At 42.7% G+C, this 17,779-nt stretch overlaps 1 long non-coding RNA gene across 1 annotated transcript in view; it reads right to left on the minus strand.

Moving 5' to 3' along the window:
* Nucleotides 1–17,779, minus strand: part of LOC102187773 — a 109,962-nt gene that overhangs the window by 71,867 nt on the left and 20,316 nt on the right. Inside the window, exon 2 of the long non-coding RNA XR_310329.3 lies at nt 13,620–13,782. This is a non-coding gene — a long non-coding RNA (uncharacterized LOC102187773). The remainder of the gene's footprint in view (nt 1–13,619; nt 13,783–17,779) is intronic.

Below are 17,779 nucleotides of genomic sequence, written 5' to 3' on the forward strand. Positions count from 1 at the left end.
TTCTGATCACATGTGTAACAAGTTTAGCCATTGTGCAAATCAGTTCTGTGGCCAAGTTCCTAATGCAAAGTCTAACAAAAGCCAAGGGTGGGACTGGGAGAAAGTGAGTGTGACAGCCTGTGGAGAGGGGCAGAGAAGGAAGGCTGTGTGCTGCAGAGGAAAAACGCTGGACAGGAGTCGGGAGACCTCGGGTCCAGCCCTAGCTCTGCCCTTGAGTTCTGCAACTGCGGGTCACACACTCCCCATCTATGGGCTTCAGTCTCCTCACATGTGAGTCAGGAGGTCAGGAGCTGCCACAATTCACTCCCTCTCCCTATGGCCATGGCAACCATCCCTGATCAATCAGTACACTCTTTCCTGTGGAACCCAGACTCCATGCAGCCACCATCAAACCAGTGCAGTTGATACAGGAGACAAAAACATCTTTGCAATCCCCAAGCTTCAATCTAAAATCTCCCTTATTATTTGACTAGTCTCTGCCTCTATGACATGGATGGCCTCAAAGCATAGGTTTGCTCGCTGTCTAGCATCACCAGGAAGTTGAGCATCATGACTTTCCTAGAAAGCAGTTATGCCCTTTATCACTGCAGCTCTGGGCAGACTAAGGATGGGTCCTGCCAGTGTGCCATGTGGAGGAAAACCAATCGTAACTATAACCCACAGCTGGTGGAGCTTTGCCCCAACCATGTCCATGCAGGGGGCAGGGCTAGCCCTTTAAGACCTGACACAGGCTTTTGGTTGGAATTTCCAAAGAACATATCCCATGAGCCTCGTTTCACCATGGATAATCAGACTAATTCCACAGATTCTGCTGTTCCAAGTCTTTCCTTACTTGCTAGCTTCAATGTCTGCTTTGGCCTCCTGCCCTGCCTGGGAAGCTCTGGCCACTTCCACCGTAGATTCCACAGCCCATGACCTTGACTCAACTCTGTATCTGGCTCCAGTCATCTTGGGCTGATCTGGTGCCTCTCTCCCGAGCCAGCCAGGGCCCAGAAGCCCTAGAACTGCTCTGCACTGCCCCACCTTCCCTGAGCATCCAACTCAAATGCAGATTCTGAACTGACTCTTCCCAAATGTATCTGACTTCATATCATTTTTCCCATGAGCATGCAAGTGACACCCAGCTTAGGGAGGCTCCTAGCGCTGCTGGATCCATGAAATGGTATTGTCTGTGCAACTCAACAGCCTTCAACAGCTTCTGTAGTTCTCTTTTCTCATCCACATTTGTCTACCTGCTTCTAAGGCCCTTGGGGACCCAGCTCATCCTGGGTACCACCCAGCACACCTTCCCACCCCACAACTCAAGTCACTCAGGCCTTCTTACTGAACCATCAGCCCCCAAGCCCACTTATAGTTCTGGCCACCAGATATTATATTCTCCTTGCCAGGCATGTCCTGTCCTCTTTCTTCAAGTCCAAATCTACCAACTTTTCACAATCCAGCTTACATTTACCTCAGGAAATCTAATACCCAATTATATGTTATGTCACAGGATCCATAAATGTTTTGTCAGTGTTTGGCCTTTACTTATCAAGGATAGTGAAATTTTTTGGAGGACAAGAATCTGCCACAGGACCTGGGTATCTCTCAGTGGTGACATAACAAATCAATAAACACATTACTGGGCACCTGTTCTATGTTCAGAATTTCTCAGCAAAATACGTTTGCCAATTCACTGTTCTAACCAAGTAAATCGACTCAGATGCATCAAATTCTTACCCTTTTATGTCCAACCTAGACCATTACAGATCCTTCCCTCTCTGAATTAAAAAAAGTTAGATTATATGCCAAAGCCCAAGAATGTATTTGTCGATTAGGCTTCAGTGAGGTGTGCGTGCATGCTCAATCGTGTCCAGCTCTGTGACCTTTTGGATTGTAGCCTGTCAGATTCCTCTGTCCATGGAATTTTCCAGGAAAGACTCCTGGAATGGGTTGCCACTTCCTTCCCCAGGGGCTCTTCCTCACTTGAGGATTGAACCCATGTCTCTTACGTCTCCTGCATTGGCAGTCAGGTTCTTAACCATCTGAGCCAGCAGGGAAGCCCATAGAATTCAGCAGTGGTTTAAGTACAAAGAGTCATCTGGAGTATTTTCTAGAAAAGCAGATTTGCCAACTGCATTGACAGAGTTTCTCAACCAGGGAGTCTAGGATGAGACCTACAATGCACATTTTAACAAATGGTCTAGGTAATTGTGAAGTAGGCAGTTTCCCCTACTCTAAGGAAAACTGGGCTCTGGGAACCACACTTTCCAGAGACACACTGCAGTGTGTGGGCAAAGCAGGCAAGGCCCCACCACCCCTAACAAGTCTATCCAGGTGGCCTCTGGCTGAGAACTTCCTCAGTTAACTCCATGGTTTCAGTCCAACTCTGGTTACGAAATCTCTGAATTCTTCAGCCAAAAGACCATTTGGCCCTGGAGGATCATTTTTATCTGCTGCAGCAATCTCCCCCCCAAAGGCCTCCCTTTGCCCTGTCCTTGCTGAAGAAATCAAATCATCATGCCAGCACTCTCACTCAACCAGCAGCAGTCCTGGGCTCACAGGTTGTTTTAGCTCCTGCTATGAATCAGAATGGATTTATGAATAGCTTGTAACAGGCTTGTCACGTCTTGTTTCAGACTTGCTTTAGCTCATAGTTTTCCTTATTTGGCCCTTCCAGTACTTATACCTCCATTTATTTTAAAGGTTTTTAGTCTGGAATATCACATATGCAGCATTATACAGAATCTGGCCTCTCAAAATTGACATCTCAGTAAGCTCTCAAATTTACAGCCCCATGGTCAAAAGCAAGGGAACAGAGAAACCTTCTGAGCAGGGCAGAGCTAAGTAGGGCATCTCAGCTCCCCTAGATCCTGCTGGCACCTGGTTGAGTAACCCTTCTGCGTGTCTTAGCATGTTGTATACAGAGGCCTGAGGGCAAGCAGTTTTCCACAACAACTTTTGCAGGATTGTTAGCACTTAGTCTGTTGGCATCTGAGAACTTTGTAGGGTAAACAACTGTTCTCTCTTCCTCCAAAGCTTGATTCCACTCTGGGGTTTGCATAAACACGTGCAATGTGTTTACTGAAAAACTGGTTTTTGCTTTCCTGCAGGTGTGCAGGGTTTCTGAGCTGGGGGGTGGGCGGGTCGTAGAGTGGGAAGAGTGTCTGGGAAGACTGAGAGTAAGGACATCCCATGTGTTGGAGGAAGGGAAACAAATGGGTGCCTGCCCATTCCTGTACTTGGCCCTATTCAGTTGCCTTCACTAGACCCATGCAGGCCTTAAGCAAAGTCATTTCATGCAACTGATTGGCTTATATTGAATTCTCTTTCAACTCACCTCAAGCAGGAGAACAGTTATCTTTCATTAAACTTCACTAAGCGTCTTTTAAATTATGGTTCTCCCTTCGAAATGATAGCTGTGACTTTAAAGTCCAAAGATGCAGTAACTTTGATCACCATTCAATAGTGGGTCAGAGACTGACTCAATCAACTGGGGTGAAGAACACCCACTTGGGTATCAGTGGATGGGGTACCATCCAGAGGTACCTACCTCTTGGGATGCAGACATCATGAGTGGAGGGGCAGCAGGGCCTGTGGACAGTAAAGAAGAGCACAGGGGCCACAGTGGGGCAGCCTAAGAGCAAATCCTGTCTCCACTACCTTGAGCCATCACTTTGGGCAGTTTACCTGACTGCCTTGTGCTTAACTTTCCTTGTCTGTGATGTTGGGATACAATAGGAATAACTTTTTTTTTTTTGGCTGCACAATGCAGCATGTGGGATCTGAGTCCCCTGTGCTACATACTTGGTCGCTTCAGTCATGTCCATCCTTTGCAACCCCATGGACTGTAGCCCGCCAGGCTCCTCTGTCCATAGGATTTTCCCAGCAAAAACACTGGAGTGATTTGCCATGTCCTGCTCCAGGACATCTTCCCCAACCCAGGAATCAAACCCATGCTTCCTGTGTCTCCTGCATTGCAGGTGGGCTCTTTACCTGCTGAGCCATCAGAGAAGCCCCCTTAGTCCCTGACCAGGGATCAAACCCATGCCCCTGCACTAGAAGCACAGAGTCATAACCACCTGACTGCCAAGGAAGTCCTAAAACAGGAATAACTTTAAGGGACTACTGTGACTATTAAATGAGCTAACCTACATAAAAACATTCATAAAAAATATCTTCAATATTTTTATGTGTGTGTGTTAGTTGTTCAGTCATGTCCAACTCTTTGTAACCCCATGGTCTGTCCATGGAATTCTTTAGGCGAGAATACTATAGTGGGTTGCCATTCCCTTCTCCAGGGGATCTTCCTGACCCAGGGATCGAACCCAGTCTCCTGCATTGAGGGCAGATTCTTTGCTGTCTGAGCTACAATGAGCTCATTGTGTCTGTTGTACAATACTGACCTTTGACTCCAAAGAATACGGATGCAGGATTTAGTCTTCATGATAAGTGTCTTCTGAAGGTGTTAAAAGGGGCCATGCTTCAGAGCTGGCAGTCTCAGACGCAGGCAGCAGTGTGCTTGGGCACAGCTGTCCCTGTGACCACTGCCCACCAGTAATGCTCAGATTGGCTGAGGGAGACATCCAGTGACATGCATCTTGGCCTCTATCTTGGGCAAAGAAAAGAGAAAGCCTTTCTCCACTCTTGCTTTCGTTTTCATTTCATGAAAGAATTTAAGATCTTCATTGAATTTCTTGAGTGTACATAAAGTTCTTACCTCACAGAACTAATTATTACTGTTAATAATTATTAATAGTACATGTTAAGTAATATTTCTCTAAGTCTATTTTATATTTATCTTAGCTTTTTCTCATACAACCCAATGATATGAGTCCTGTAATCATCCCATTTTACAGAGAAAACTGAATGGTCACTTGCCCAAGGCCAGCAGTTTGGCCAGGACTTTCCGACTCCAGTGCCCATGTGCAAAGTCATGCCTTGCCTTAACCAACCCACTCTCCTCCTGATTCACTTCAGTATTTTATTTATTTTTATCAACATTTGCTAGGAAGAGCAAGTGAATAATGAAAAATGCTAGTGAACTTCCATTTTAACAAAGTTGTATCTAGCACTTGACCATGAACCGACTTACAAATCACTCTATTGGACCTAGAGATGAAGAGGGGAGGGGCAGACATGCAGCCCCTGCCCCCAGTGAATGTCCAGTCTCCTTAATGGTAGGGTGAATGAGGGAGAGAGATCAGGAAATGAAAATAGGGGAATATAAGGGAGGGAGAGGGAGGGAGGGGATGTCTAGGCCAGGACAGAGGTGTGCTGGCATAATTTGTCTCCACAAGGAAAGTCAGTGTGTCTTCGTCTCTTTCATAGGAAGCAGAGGAAACAAGCTCGGAGAGCTTAAATAGTAAATCCTGCATTGCTCAGCAAGCCAGATGGAGAGCTAAGAGCCTACTCTCTAACTCTGAAGCCCACACTCTTCCCCACTGCATCATGAACCTCTTGGAGCGTGAGAATGTGGTTGAAGGCCATGTCCTCAAGACCCTGAATATTGCTCTAAAAAGCTTGGGCTTTATTCTCTAATGGATGGAAGCACCCCCATACCCCCTTGGCTCTTAATTTAAGAGCATCATCCAGGGATTTCCTTGCAGGAACTGAATCCCATTGGTTTCCTGTCTGTACCTACATCAACTCCCCTGACCCCAGGGGTGTCCAGTGAGCCAATCAACCACTTCTTTCATATTTTTATGCAAACACAGCAGCTGGAATTGCTGCACCTGCAGCCCCCGCTGTTTCACACACGATAAAAGGATCAAAGCCTGGAAAATGACTTCAGACTATAATTTAAGATAATTATGATTTTTTAACCTAAATTACATTTTAACATTTCATAACAGAGCTGTCAAGATTCTATCTATCAAAACTCTATCAAGCAAACAAAAGAGGATAATTATATTTTCAGACACATGCAGTCATCACTCTGGTTTCTCATAGAAAGACTGCTGTCTTCCTTCACATTATGATTTTCAAATGTTCTTCCTCTTTCCCACCCACCTTTGGAGTCTGAGACTATACACTCTTAAACAAGTGGAAAAATATGCCAAAAGAGCCTATAACTCAGAGCATAAAAGCATTTCTCAGAAGCAGCAACTCTAATGAGAAGTGCATCAAAAGGAAATATCCCTGAGTTGGTAGGGGCATTCTGTCTCACTAAATAGACTCTGGGGATGGGAGAAGGCAGGATATTAAACTCCTCAAATCAAAGAAAACAATGAAATGCCAAACACTTCCTCCTAGAAGCTGAATTTGCTTTCATCCTGACCCACTGGATTAGGGAGCTTGTTCTAAGATCTTTGAGATATCAAGGGAAGAATACTAACTGTATCGGCATTGTTGGACGACAACCCATCACCCATTTCACCCCTCTCTGGACCATGATGAAACAGAAATGTGGTTTTGAAAGGTTGTTGCTGAGCTGTGAAAGACCCCATGTTTCTTGGCCTCTGGAGGAGAGGAATCCAAGCTGGGACCAGTGACAAGGCCTGACTGCTCAGAGCTTTTGTGTAATAAAGTTTTATTAAAGTATAAAAGAGATAGACAAAGCTTGTGACATAGACATCAAAAGGGGGCAGAAAGAATGCCCCCCTGCTAGTCTTTAACTGGATTTTTTATGTCTGTTAGAAAGCTATTAATCAGATAAGAGAGACAGCTCAAGGGTGAGGGAGTTTGACCAGGCCCCTTTCCCACAATATGCATTTTTGAGATAGGATGGCACGAGGTGTATCATCCCCCAGCCATAAAACAATTGATATGAATACTGGTTTGTTGAGCTATTTATCAGCCCAAGGTTTGAGAAAAGAAAAAGAGAAACCTCCTTTTAATTTTGTATCAGTTCAGTTCAGTTCAGCCGCTCAGTCGTGTCCGACTCTTCAATTTTGTACAGAGAAGGACAAAAAATCTGACACTTGTAGTTTGTCTCCTCCTGCCACTTAAGGGAGAGATAAAAAAATGTCTGGCACTTGCAGCCTATTTCCTCCGTTTGGAGACCCCTGGCCTTCCTGCCTGTTACCCTCTCAGTTTGAGTAACAATGACCCTTCCCCCAGCCCCAGAAGTGGGTTCTCAGTGGCCTCAGGCACTCAGTGTAATCTTATTCTCTTTACAAATGGGATTGATGCAGGAATGGGCAGGGAACACAGGCCTCAACCAATTAGTGCACAGCGTCCACTCCAGTGAACAAGTGAGAAGGGGCATGTGACCCCAGAAGGTCTAATCAGAGTGAAGTTCACAAGTGGTGTAGAATGGTGGGGAGAGAGAGACGCTCCAGTGGTGAACAGTACTTGGAACTGTTGCAGGCATTTTGGTACCAATAAGAGAAGCCAGAGGACCCAGCCAACACATGAAGAAGGGCAGAACCAAGAGCATAACAGAGAAATGGAGCAGGAATCCTAATGAAACCGTGTATGAAAACTGACACATGGCCAGCCTGAGGTGGATTATCTTTTGTTTGCAACCAAGGACATCCTAACTGACCCACCAACTCTAATAATTCAGTGCCTTGTGGGACCACAGTCCCTTTGAAAATCTGATATAGGCCATGATCCTTCTTCCCAGAAAAAAAACACACATACACAAAATTTCACATGGAATTTAGGGGAGACAGAGGCATAGACTCTAGACTGAGAGTTTTATGCAGAGGGGTTAGGACCTTAGGCTTCAGCGTAGGACAGATTTGGGTTCAAAGGCTGCCTTGGGCACTTAAAACTGCATGACATTGGGTTGCCTTCATGACACTTTTCAACTTCTTTTCAGTCCTCTATAAAATGAGAATAATAATAATCCCTACTTCATAGAAGTGTAAAAATTAAACTATGGCTATCTAGAGATTAGCATGCCACATGGTCACAACAAAAACACTGTGTTTGGGTACGTGTACTCAGCCATGTCTGACTCTCTGCAGCCCCATGGACTGTACCTCCCCCCTCCCCACCCGGCTCCTCAGTCTACAGAATTTTCTAGAATACTGGAGTGGGTTGCTATTTCCTACTCCAGGGGATCTTCGCTACCCTGGAATCAAACCCACATCTCTTGCATCTCCTGCATTGGATTCTTCACCACTGGGAATCACATAATTAATTCCCATCTGGCAACGAGTAATTAAGAATAGTCCTAAGGAGCTACAGAGAGAAAGCCCTTCTGATGAATGTCCATGTCAAATATCAGGACATGCAAAAATGAAGCCATGACTTTATTTTTCACAGCCCTGAAACTGTGAAGCAGTTGATCAGGGACTGGTCCTAAACTGGGGGAAAAACTGATTTTGGGGGCAGGATTGAGGGCAGTCCACAGCTTCTTCATCTGAAAAGTGCCTAGATGGTGCTAAGGATTATTGTGGGTTAAAGGAGAAAAAAAGGATTTGATCCTCCTGGGACCGAATGGGGAAGGTTTTGTTAATTGTGACATTTAAAATAAATAAATAAAGAGGGAATAAAAAACATTTATGGTTGCAAATTTCCTAAAGACTTTTAGAATCCTAAGGGAGCACAGAGTTGCAGTTTCCCACCCCCAGCTCAGCAGAAGTGACTCACCAGGCTGTCCTTCATGGACCAAAACCCCAAAGTTTCTTTGAAAAAACAAGAGAGATCTTGGACTCCACAGGCAGTGGCCACCCTGTCCAGTACCCCTCCCCGCTGCTCCACTCTCGCCCAGCCACCCCACCCAGAGGCTTTCCCGGACATGCACATTCCAGCACAATCAGATGGCTGTTCGAATATGTCCCCTTGACTTATGACTTGGCGATGTCAGCAGGAATGGAAAACCCAGGGCACGGCCAGCAGGAGTTCTGTCCAGGGACATTTTCAAACTGACGCAGCCCATCTGCTTGGCCTTTCACTGTGGTCTTCTATTTCTACCTTCCATTATCTTATTTTTCTTTATGCATCAAAACTTCCCTTCTTTTTCTACTCCATTTTTTCTAAGTAGGTCAGTCACAAATAAACAATTTTTCAAGAATGAATGCAATCTCATCTCTGCATTTCCTGCATGTATCTTATTTATGTTGATGCCAAAGCAAGTCCCAGTGAAGTAGCCCAAATGGACCCCTCCCCACTACAAGTTGGGCAGAAAGCCTGTGCTGGAAGGAATTACATCCCATCCCTAGCTATTATCCTCCTCATTAAATCAATTCCTTCCTATGAATCTTCTCCCTCAAGGCACCCTCAGAGCTCCACTGGGAGGTAACGTAGGGGTTACATATTAACAGGAAAAGGTTAAAGACTGTTCTGACTTCCTGCATCACAGCCAGCTATGACTCAGCGACAAAGTTCTACCCCCTCCCAGAAACAATGGAGATCAAGAGGAAAAAAAGTAAAAGAAATGCTGACAGGGACCCACAGAGCCCACTGCAGTTTGGTAAAGCACCAAACCAGCCCGCACATCTTATGGAAAAGGAGAGCAGATGCAGCCACAGTGGGCACTGTCAACAGCCAAGCCACAGGGCTGCCACTCTGGAGGAGCGCTCCAAAGGCAGCTGCAGAGGGGACAGCTGGCTCACCGAGGAAAAAGCCAGTCATGGCCGAGGGGAGGCGAGGTTGGGCCGCTCTGAGGGAGTGGCTGTAACATCTGCCACATGTCCTCAGCCAGAAGGTAGAGATTCCAGGAATTATGGGCAAGGGCTTGAAGAGCCAAGGTTCAAAGGCTATAAAGATTTTAGACACAATCCTTGGAGTTTTTTGTAAACTGATGTGCACCTAACATGTACCTTTGTTTTTCTGTTTTTTTATAAGGTAGAATAGTAGTTCTGTAAGCCTGGCTCTTCCCACGTTTTTCAGAAAAAGAAATTTCAATTGAGAGCCTCCTATACTGCAGCTCAGAGCAACTAACTTTTCCTCCAGATGGCAAGCATAGGACATAAAGGAACCACAAATGGTTGTTGGTGTGCTGAGCACTGTGACCTACTCCATCGCCAAAACCTCAAGCTGAAAAATTCCTCTTCCTGCTCTAAATCTTCTTGACTTATCATCCGACAGCTCTCTCATGCCTGCTGCTTCTGTCCCCACCTTCTCTGAGCCTCCATTCTCTAGATCCTTCTCTTGTGTCCTCATTCCTCAGTGTCCTGGCTCCATTTGCCCCCTACCCATCCTGGACTCCAGAGAAAATTATTTAAACAAGATACTTTCCAGAACCTGAAAACTGCTCTTCCCGGGCTATGGCTGGACTGTCAAGCATCCGTCTGGGACACTCTTACCTTTTCTTCCCCTTGTTTCATAGTGATGTGGACAAATCACCAAAGGGACCCATGCGGCCACTTTCTTGAAACCCTGGCTGGGTTCTAACTCCCTTCTGACAGTCTTTCTTGTTAACTTTTCCTGTTGTCACATGCCACTTCTAATAGCATTCATCTCCCCAGACATATGTCTGTTTGACTGACTTAACTATAAAGACAAGCTTATGTTTTACTTTTATGAAAACTTGAGATTCTCTCAAGTTCTTTACTCAAAAAAGTCTCTGGATTTTTCACCAGTTTAATCTTCCCTCCTGTTACAAAAAAGAAGTAGTCTTACTATATTCTGTAAAGTTATACGTGGGCTCCTCATCTTCTAGCTTCTCATTTTCTCCAGGATCTTGTTCTATCAATTTTTCTCCGCTCTCACTTGGAACCTGTCTTTCGGTTACTGCAAGCTCTTTCTTCTCTGCTGTAACCAGGCCCAGGTAACCCATCTCAAGAAATATATAACTTTGCTGAAAACATGTTTTAGCTATTCCCTGTAAAGACATTTAAATTGCCTAGGCTCACAGATGTCCCATAAGAAAACATACACAAAAACAAACACCCCTGGTGATAATGAGCTCAAAATAAAGTATTATAGTCAACAAATGAAATGGATAAACTAGCAAGAGGAAATGCCAACAGATGCAATACATGACGGAATTATCATTCCAAGTATCTGAAAAGAAACAGATTCCCTGTCATCTTTCCCATTCAACACTGATCTGGAGATCATATTAAGTAAAATAAGTCAATGAAAAAAGTTAAATACATAGGATTGGAAAGAGAAAACAAACTTTTGATTTTCAAACTATATTATTATTACATAGAAAAATGCAAGAAAATGTACCATATTAGAGTTGACACTTCTGAAAGATTCCTAGATACGAGATCAGTGTAAAAAATTTTGTTTAACTCATTCTGTTCACAATAGCATCAAAAATATACATTCAGTATTTGCTAAGGATCTGCTGTGTACCAGGTACTGAATTATTCACTAGAATAATATGTACAAGACTCTCATGGAGAAAATCATTAACTTTTCCTGAAAAATATGAAAAGAGGCTAAGTAAATGGAGTAATCTATCATGTAAGAGGAGAGCTTAATATCCTACAGAGGATAACTCTTTTCATATTATTCCATAAATTTGACAAAAGTGCAATCAAAACTCAAAATAATTTTAATTGTAATTTGACAATACAATTTTTAAATTAATATGAAACAAACAAAGGAATAAGAATATCTAAAACAATTTTAAAGAAGAAAAACAAGGTGTAGGCATTTGTCCTATAAGATAAAATTTATTTTCAAGTTATACTAAGAAAGTAAGTTCTTCACACTACAGTTCACCTTGGGAAGGGGGAGACACCCCACCTGGACCACTTTTATAGGCCCTACATTGCCTCAGGGTACTGATAACAAATCTACTGTCAGTTTGTTTTTGGCAAATCATTACGTTGAATTCTCTGCTACCCTCCACAAAAAGCTCCTAAACTAAATAGGAAAAGGAGTCAGTTCTGTGTCTGGACAATGGAAATAGCTTCTCAGCAGTAATCTGTAAAGTGAGAGTGAAAGTCTCTCAGTTCTGTCTGACTCTTTGCAACCCTATGGACTAATATATTCCATGGAATTCTGCAGGCCAGAGTTGAGTATCAAGTATGAGTCTTTCAGAATCCCATGCAGAAAGGCAGCCTTATCAGGAGACAAAATAGAGGTTGAGAATTTTGGGCAGAGAAAGATATTTGAGACAGAAGGCCAATCACGGTGACCTTGATTGGCCTTTGTTAACAGGAGGCGGTAAGCTTCAGAAAACCAAGAAGAGCCATTTTCCACAAAACAATTCAGGGCTAGAGGGCAGGGGCATTAATTAAACTCCTTGGAAGGCAGACTCAATCTTTTCATTGTCTCCACCCACACCCTCTTCTCTCCAATTTGGAAGAGATCCCTTTGGGATGGTCCTTCCTCTGGGGCTGAGAAGTAACAGCAAGCCAGATTAGGGCAAAAACTCAGTTCCTCAGGTATGAATATTAAATGAGATTTATGACAGATGGAATATTTGTTAATTCTATTAGTAGAGCCATTCACAACAGCAAAGAAAGGACCATCCCAAACACACAGGGATGTATTTTAGTCCTCCCTCTTAAAGAAGACTAATATTCAGTATTTCTCTCTCTCTCTCCCTTCCTTCTTCTTTCTCTCTCTCCCTCTCCCTCTCTCTCTCTCACACACACACATACACACTCTCTCTCTCTCTCACACACACACACATACACACACACTCTCTCTCTTCATCCGAGGAAACCAAACTGCCCTCAGCTATGAACCCACATTCCCACTGATCGCAGCAGGAGTTGTGAGCATGGCATTGGTAGCCAGAATGTGACCCGTGTCCTATTAATCAGTCCTACACCATAGGAATGGAATTTGAAGTTAACAGAAAGAGTCCTGTGCTCCAGCCATCCGCTCATTGACTCCTGTTTCCTCACGTGAGAACAGCAGCCAGCGCTCTATAGGGCTCCCTGTTTGCTAGCAAGCTTCCTACTTCTTGGCCCTACTCCTATCTTTTTATGCTGTCACAGAAAAAAAAAAAAAAAAAAAAAAACCTTGGTCAGTAGCCCCTCTTCCTAATGTCTATACTACATGACTGGTTTTTGTCGATTTTTTTTTTTTTTTTTTTTTTGGCCACCAGGCATGTGAGATCTTAGTTCTCTGACCAGGGATAGAACCCATGTTCCCTGCACTGGCAATGCCAAGTCTTGACCACTGGCCACCAAGGAAGTCCCTTCAAGACTATTCTTTCATTGGGCTTTTGAGGGACCCCAGCAGCCTCCTCTGACCCACTTGGAAATGACAACTCAGTATGCGAACACAGATCAGCTCTACTACAGGGGCAAAGACCAAACGATGCAGGACGCTGACCAACAGAGCAGGCAGCTGCCTGTCTGCTTTACAGTTCTCATTTCAGAAAGGTGAAGGCTGGGCTTCCCTGGTGGCTCGGTGATCAAGAATCTGCCGGCCAGTGCAGGAGACACGGGGTTCCATCCCTGAACTGGGAGGATCCGGCGTGCCGCTGTGCAACTAAGCCTCTGTGCCGTGACTATGTAATCTGTGCCCTAGAGCCTGGGAGCCGCAATTACTGAAGCTAGCAAGCCCCAGAGCCCAGTGCTCTGCAGCAAAGGAAGTCACTGCAATAAGAAGCCCTCACACTGCAATGAAAGAGTAGCCCCCAGTCGCCACAACTAAAGTCCGTGCAGCAAGGAAGACCCAGCGCAGCCAAAAATAAAAATAAATTAATTTTTTTTAAAAAAGGTGAAGGCTCATATAGGGAATGCAAGAGCTAGGGAGAGTAAGGATAAAGAGCACAAATGAAAAATATTCACTGAGGTTGTGATGCCACGATCCATCCCTTATCCTACCTTGAGTCGCTTTTCTCCTGGGCAAAGCTGATATCACTCCACCAAGTCCAAAGTGCCAGCTTGGGTTTCTTCAGATATTGGTGTTTCAAAGAGAGACTGAGCAACACTGGCATTCGATGAGTCATCCATTTCTGCATTCATGCTTTCAATCTTTCACTGAGTGCTATAGACCAGGAAGGAAAAGAAACATATCGTTGCAATGCAGTGTGATTGGTGGCTAAACTGGATTTGTGCTTGTGGTGCTAGGGCAGGGTGTGGAGAAAATTTCCCCGGACCTGGAGTTTGAAGGAAAAGGGTGTACTATATATATAGATATAAATATATATAAATATAGGCAAGTCCTCAATTTGCTTTTGAAGCATTTCATCTGACCAGAATGAAACAATGATGCTAATACAAGGTGCTCCATTTCTCAAAAATTAATAAAATATCCTGAATGTTTTTTAATTACTTAAAAGCTTTTAAATCATGAAAGTAAAACAGTTTTCCATAGGTACCCTAGAAAATTCAGAGAAGGATAAAGGAAAAAAAAATTAAAACTAGTGGGAATCCAGGTATTAGAGAAAACACTATCACTATTTTGGTGTTTTGTCTTACATTCTATGATAGACTTTTGGTTTTGTGTAAAACTCGGATCACATATTGTATGCATAATTTTGTAAACTTTTAAAAACTTATTCTATTTTAGGCAATTGCCGCATCCTTAAATACTCTTTGAAAACAGTGCTTTTAGTAGCTGAAAACTATTGCATGCTATGGACGGACCACAATTATTTCAATTATTTGTCCACTGCTGATGGTTTATGTCACATTCATTCTTTCACTCTCTATGCTGCAAAGATTATAAATTTTGTCTGCACATCTATGATTATTTCCTTACAATCAATTTTTTAAAGTACAATAACTGGAACAAAAGTAATGCATATTTTTAGGATTCTTGCTACATACTGCTGATTTTTTTCCTCCAGAAATACAACCATACTACTACTATGCAGTATATTAATCAGTGAATGAGCAAATTATTTGTAAGATTCTCCGTAAAACTGCCAGACTTAAACCAGTAGAAACTAAACTTTATGGGCATAGAAAAACCCATCGTATTGGGGAGACTACTAAACTAACAAAATTCTAATCATTTTAGAGAAGAATATACACCAAGAATTAATTCTAAAGTTGAGTTACATGTTTATCGGATAGAAAACTGTGCAGCCAAAATGATGTTGCTAAAGAATATGAATATCCACTATGGATCAAAAGCAGTCTCCAAAGTGATAAATAGAGAATGATCTCACTTTTGTGGAATATGTGCATAAGTATAGAATATATAACATATGTATATTATAATGATGCAATATTAAACACAAAACATCAGTTTTATTGAGAAATAATTGATATATATTATTGTATATATGTTCAAAGTATACAGCATGATGCTTTGGCTTACGTATATTGTGAAACGATTACAACAGTAGGTTCAGATAACAACCGTCTTCCATCTAGCCACAATAAAAAGAAAACAAAGAATAAAGGAAAAGATTTTTTTTTCCTTGTAATAGGATCTCTCAGGATTTACTCTCAACTTCACTACATATCATAGAGTTAACTGTGGACTGTACATTACATCCCTAGCATTTATCTTATAAGTGGAAGCTTGTCCTTTTGTCTGCCTTCCTCCTGTTGCCGCTCCACTACCCGCCCCTCCCCCACCTCTGGTAACCACAGTCTGATCTCTTTTTCCATGAGTTATATTTTCACTGTTTAGATTCCACATATGAGATCATATACTATTTGTCTTTGTCTGACTTATTTCACTGAGCATAGCACCTTCAAGTTCTATGTGGGTTGTTGCAAATGGTAAGATTTCCTCATTTTTTACTGGTTAATAAGATTCCATTATATAGATATAGATATAGCACAACTTGTTTATTTATCCATTGACAGACACTCATATTGTTTCCATGTCTTAGCTATTGTAAATAGGGATGGAATGAATGGGGTGCAGATATCTTTTCTCATTAGTCTTTTTGTTACTTTTGGATGTATTCTCAGAAGTGGAATTGCTGAATTTTATGGTAGGGAAAACAACTAGATCATTCAGGTATGACCTAAATCAAATCCCATACAATCATACAGTGGAAGTGACAAATAGATTAAGGGACTAGATCTGATAGACAGAGTACCTGAAGAACTATGGATGGAGGTTCATGACATTGTATAGGAGACAGGGATCAGGACCATCACCAAAGAAAAGAAATGCAAAAAGGAAAAATGGTTCTCTCAGGAGGCCTTACAAATAGCTGTGAATAGAAGGCAAAAAGCAAAGGAGAAAAGGAAAGATATACCCCTTTGAATGCAGAGTTCCAAAGAATAGCAAAGAGACATGAGAAAGCCTTCATCAATGATCAATGCAAAGAAATAGAGGAAAACAATAGAATGGGAAAGATTAGAGATCTCTTCAAGAAAATTGGAGATACCAAGGGAACACTTCATGCAAAGATGGGCTCAAGAAAGGACAGAAACAGTATGAACCCAACAGAAGCAGAAGATATTAAGAAGAGGTGGCAAGAATACACAGAAGAACTGTACAAAAGGATCTTCATGACCCAGATAATCATGATGTTGTGATCACTCACCTAGAGCCAGACATCCTGGAATGTGAAGTCAAGTGGGCCTTTAGGAACCATCACTATGACCAAAGCTAGTGGAGGTGATGGAATTCCAGTTGAGCTATTTCAAATCCTAAAAGATGATGCTGTGAATGTGTTGCACTCAATACACCAGCAAATTTGGAAAACTCAGCAGTGGCCACAGGACTGGAAAAGGTCAGTTTTCATTCCAATCCCAAAAAAAGGCAATGCCAAAGAATGCTCAAACTACAACACAATTGTACTCATCTCACACGCCAGTAAAGTAATGCTCAAAATTCTCCAAGTCAGGCTTTAATAGTACATGAACTGTGAACTTCCAGATTTTCAAACTGGATTTAGAAAAGGCAGAGGAACCAGAGGTCAAATTGCCAACATCCGTTGGATCATCAAAAAGGCAAGAGAGTTCCAGAAAAACATCTACTTCTGCTGTATTGACTATGCCAAAGCCTTTGACTGTGAACCAAAACAAACTCTGGAAAATTCTTCAACAGATGGGAATACCAGACCACCTGACCTGCCTCCTGAGAAATCTGTATGCAGGTTGGGAAGCAACAGTTAGAACTGGACTGATTCCAAAGAGGGAAAGGAGTGTGTCAAGGCTGTATATTGTCACCCTGCTTCTTTAACTTATATGCAGAGTACATCATGAGAAATACTGGACTGGATGAAGCATAAGCTGGAATCAAGATTGCTGGGAGAAATATCAATAACCTCAGATATGCAGATGACATCACCCTTATGGCAGAAAGTGAAGAACTAAAGAGCCTCTTGATGAAAGTGAAAGAAGAGAGTGAAAAAGTTGGCTTAAAATTCAACATTCAGAAAACTAAGATCATGGCATCTGGTCCCATCACTTCACGGCAAATAGATGGGGAAACGTGACAGATTTTATTTTGGGGGGCTCCAAAATCACTGCAGATGGTGACTGCAGCCTTGAAATTAAAAGACACTTGCTCCTTTCAAGAAAAGTTATGACCAACCTGGACAACATATTAAAAAGCAGAGACATTACTTTGTTAACAAAGGTCTGTCTAGTCAAGGCAATGGTTTTTCCAGTAGTCATGTATGGATATGAGTTGGACTATAAAGAAAGCTGAGTGCTGAAGAATTGATGCTTTTGAACTGTGCTGTTGGAGAACTCTTGAGAGTCCCTTGGACTGCAAGGAGATACAACCAGTCCATCCTAAAGGAAATCAGTCCTGAATATTCATTGGAAGAATATTCATTGATGTTGAAGCTGAAACTCTAATACTTTGGCTACCTGATGCGAAGAACTGACTCATTGGAAAAGACCCTGATGCTGGGAAAGATTGAAAGTGAAAGGAGAAGGGGATGACAGAGGATCAGATGGTTGGATAGCATGAGTTTGAGTAAACTCTGGGAATTGGTGATGGACAGGGAAGCCTGGCGTGCTGCAGTCCATGGTGTCACAAAGAGTTGGACAGAACTGAGCTACTCTACTGAACTGACTGATGGTAGTTCTACTTTTACCTTTTTGAGGCTCTTCCATAC

The sequence above is a fragment of the Capra hircus genome, chromosome 10 (assembly GCF_001704415.2).
Source record: "Capra hircus breed San Clemente chromosome 10, ASM170441v1, whole genome shotgun sequence".
NCBI classification, from domain to species: domain Eukaryota; kingdom Metazoa; phylum Chordata; class Mammalia; order Artiodactyla; family Bovidae; genus Capra; species Capra hircus.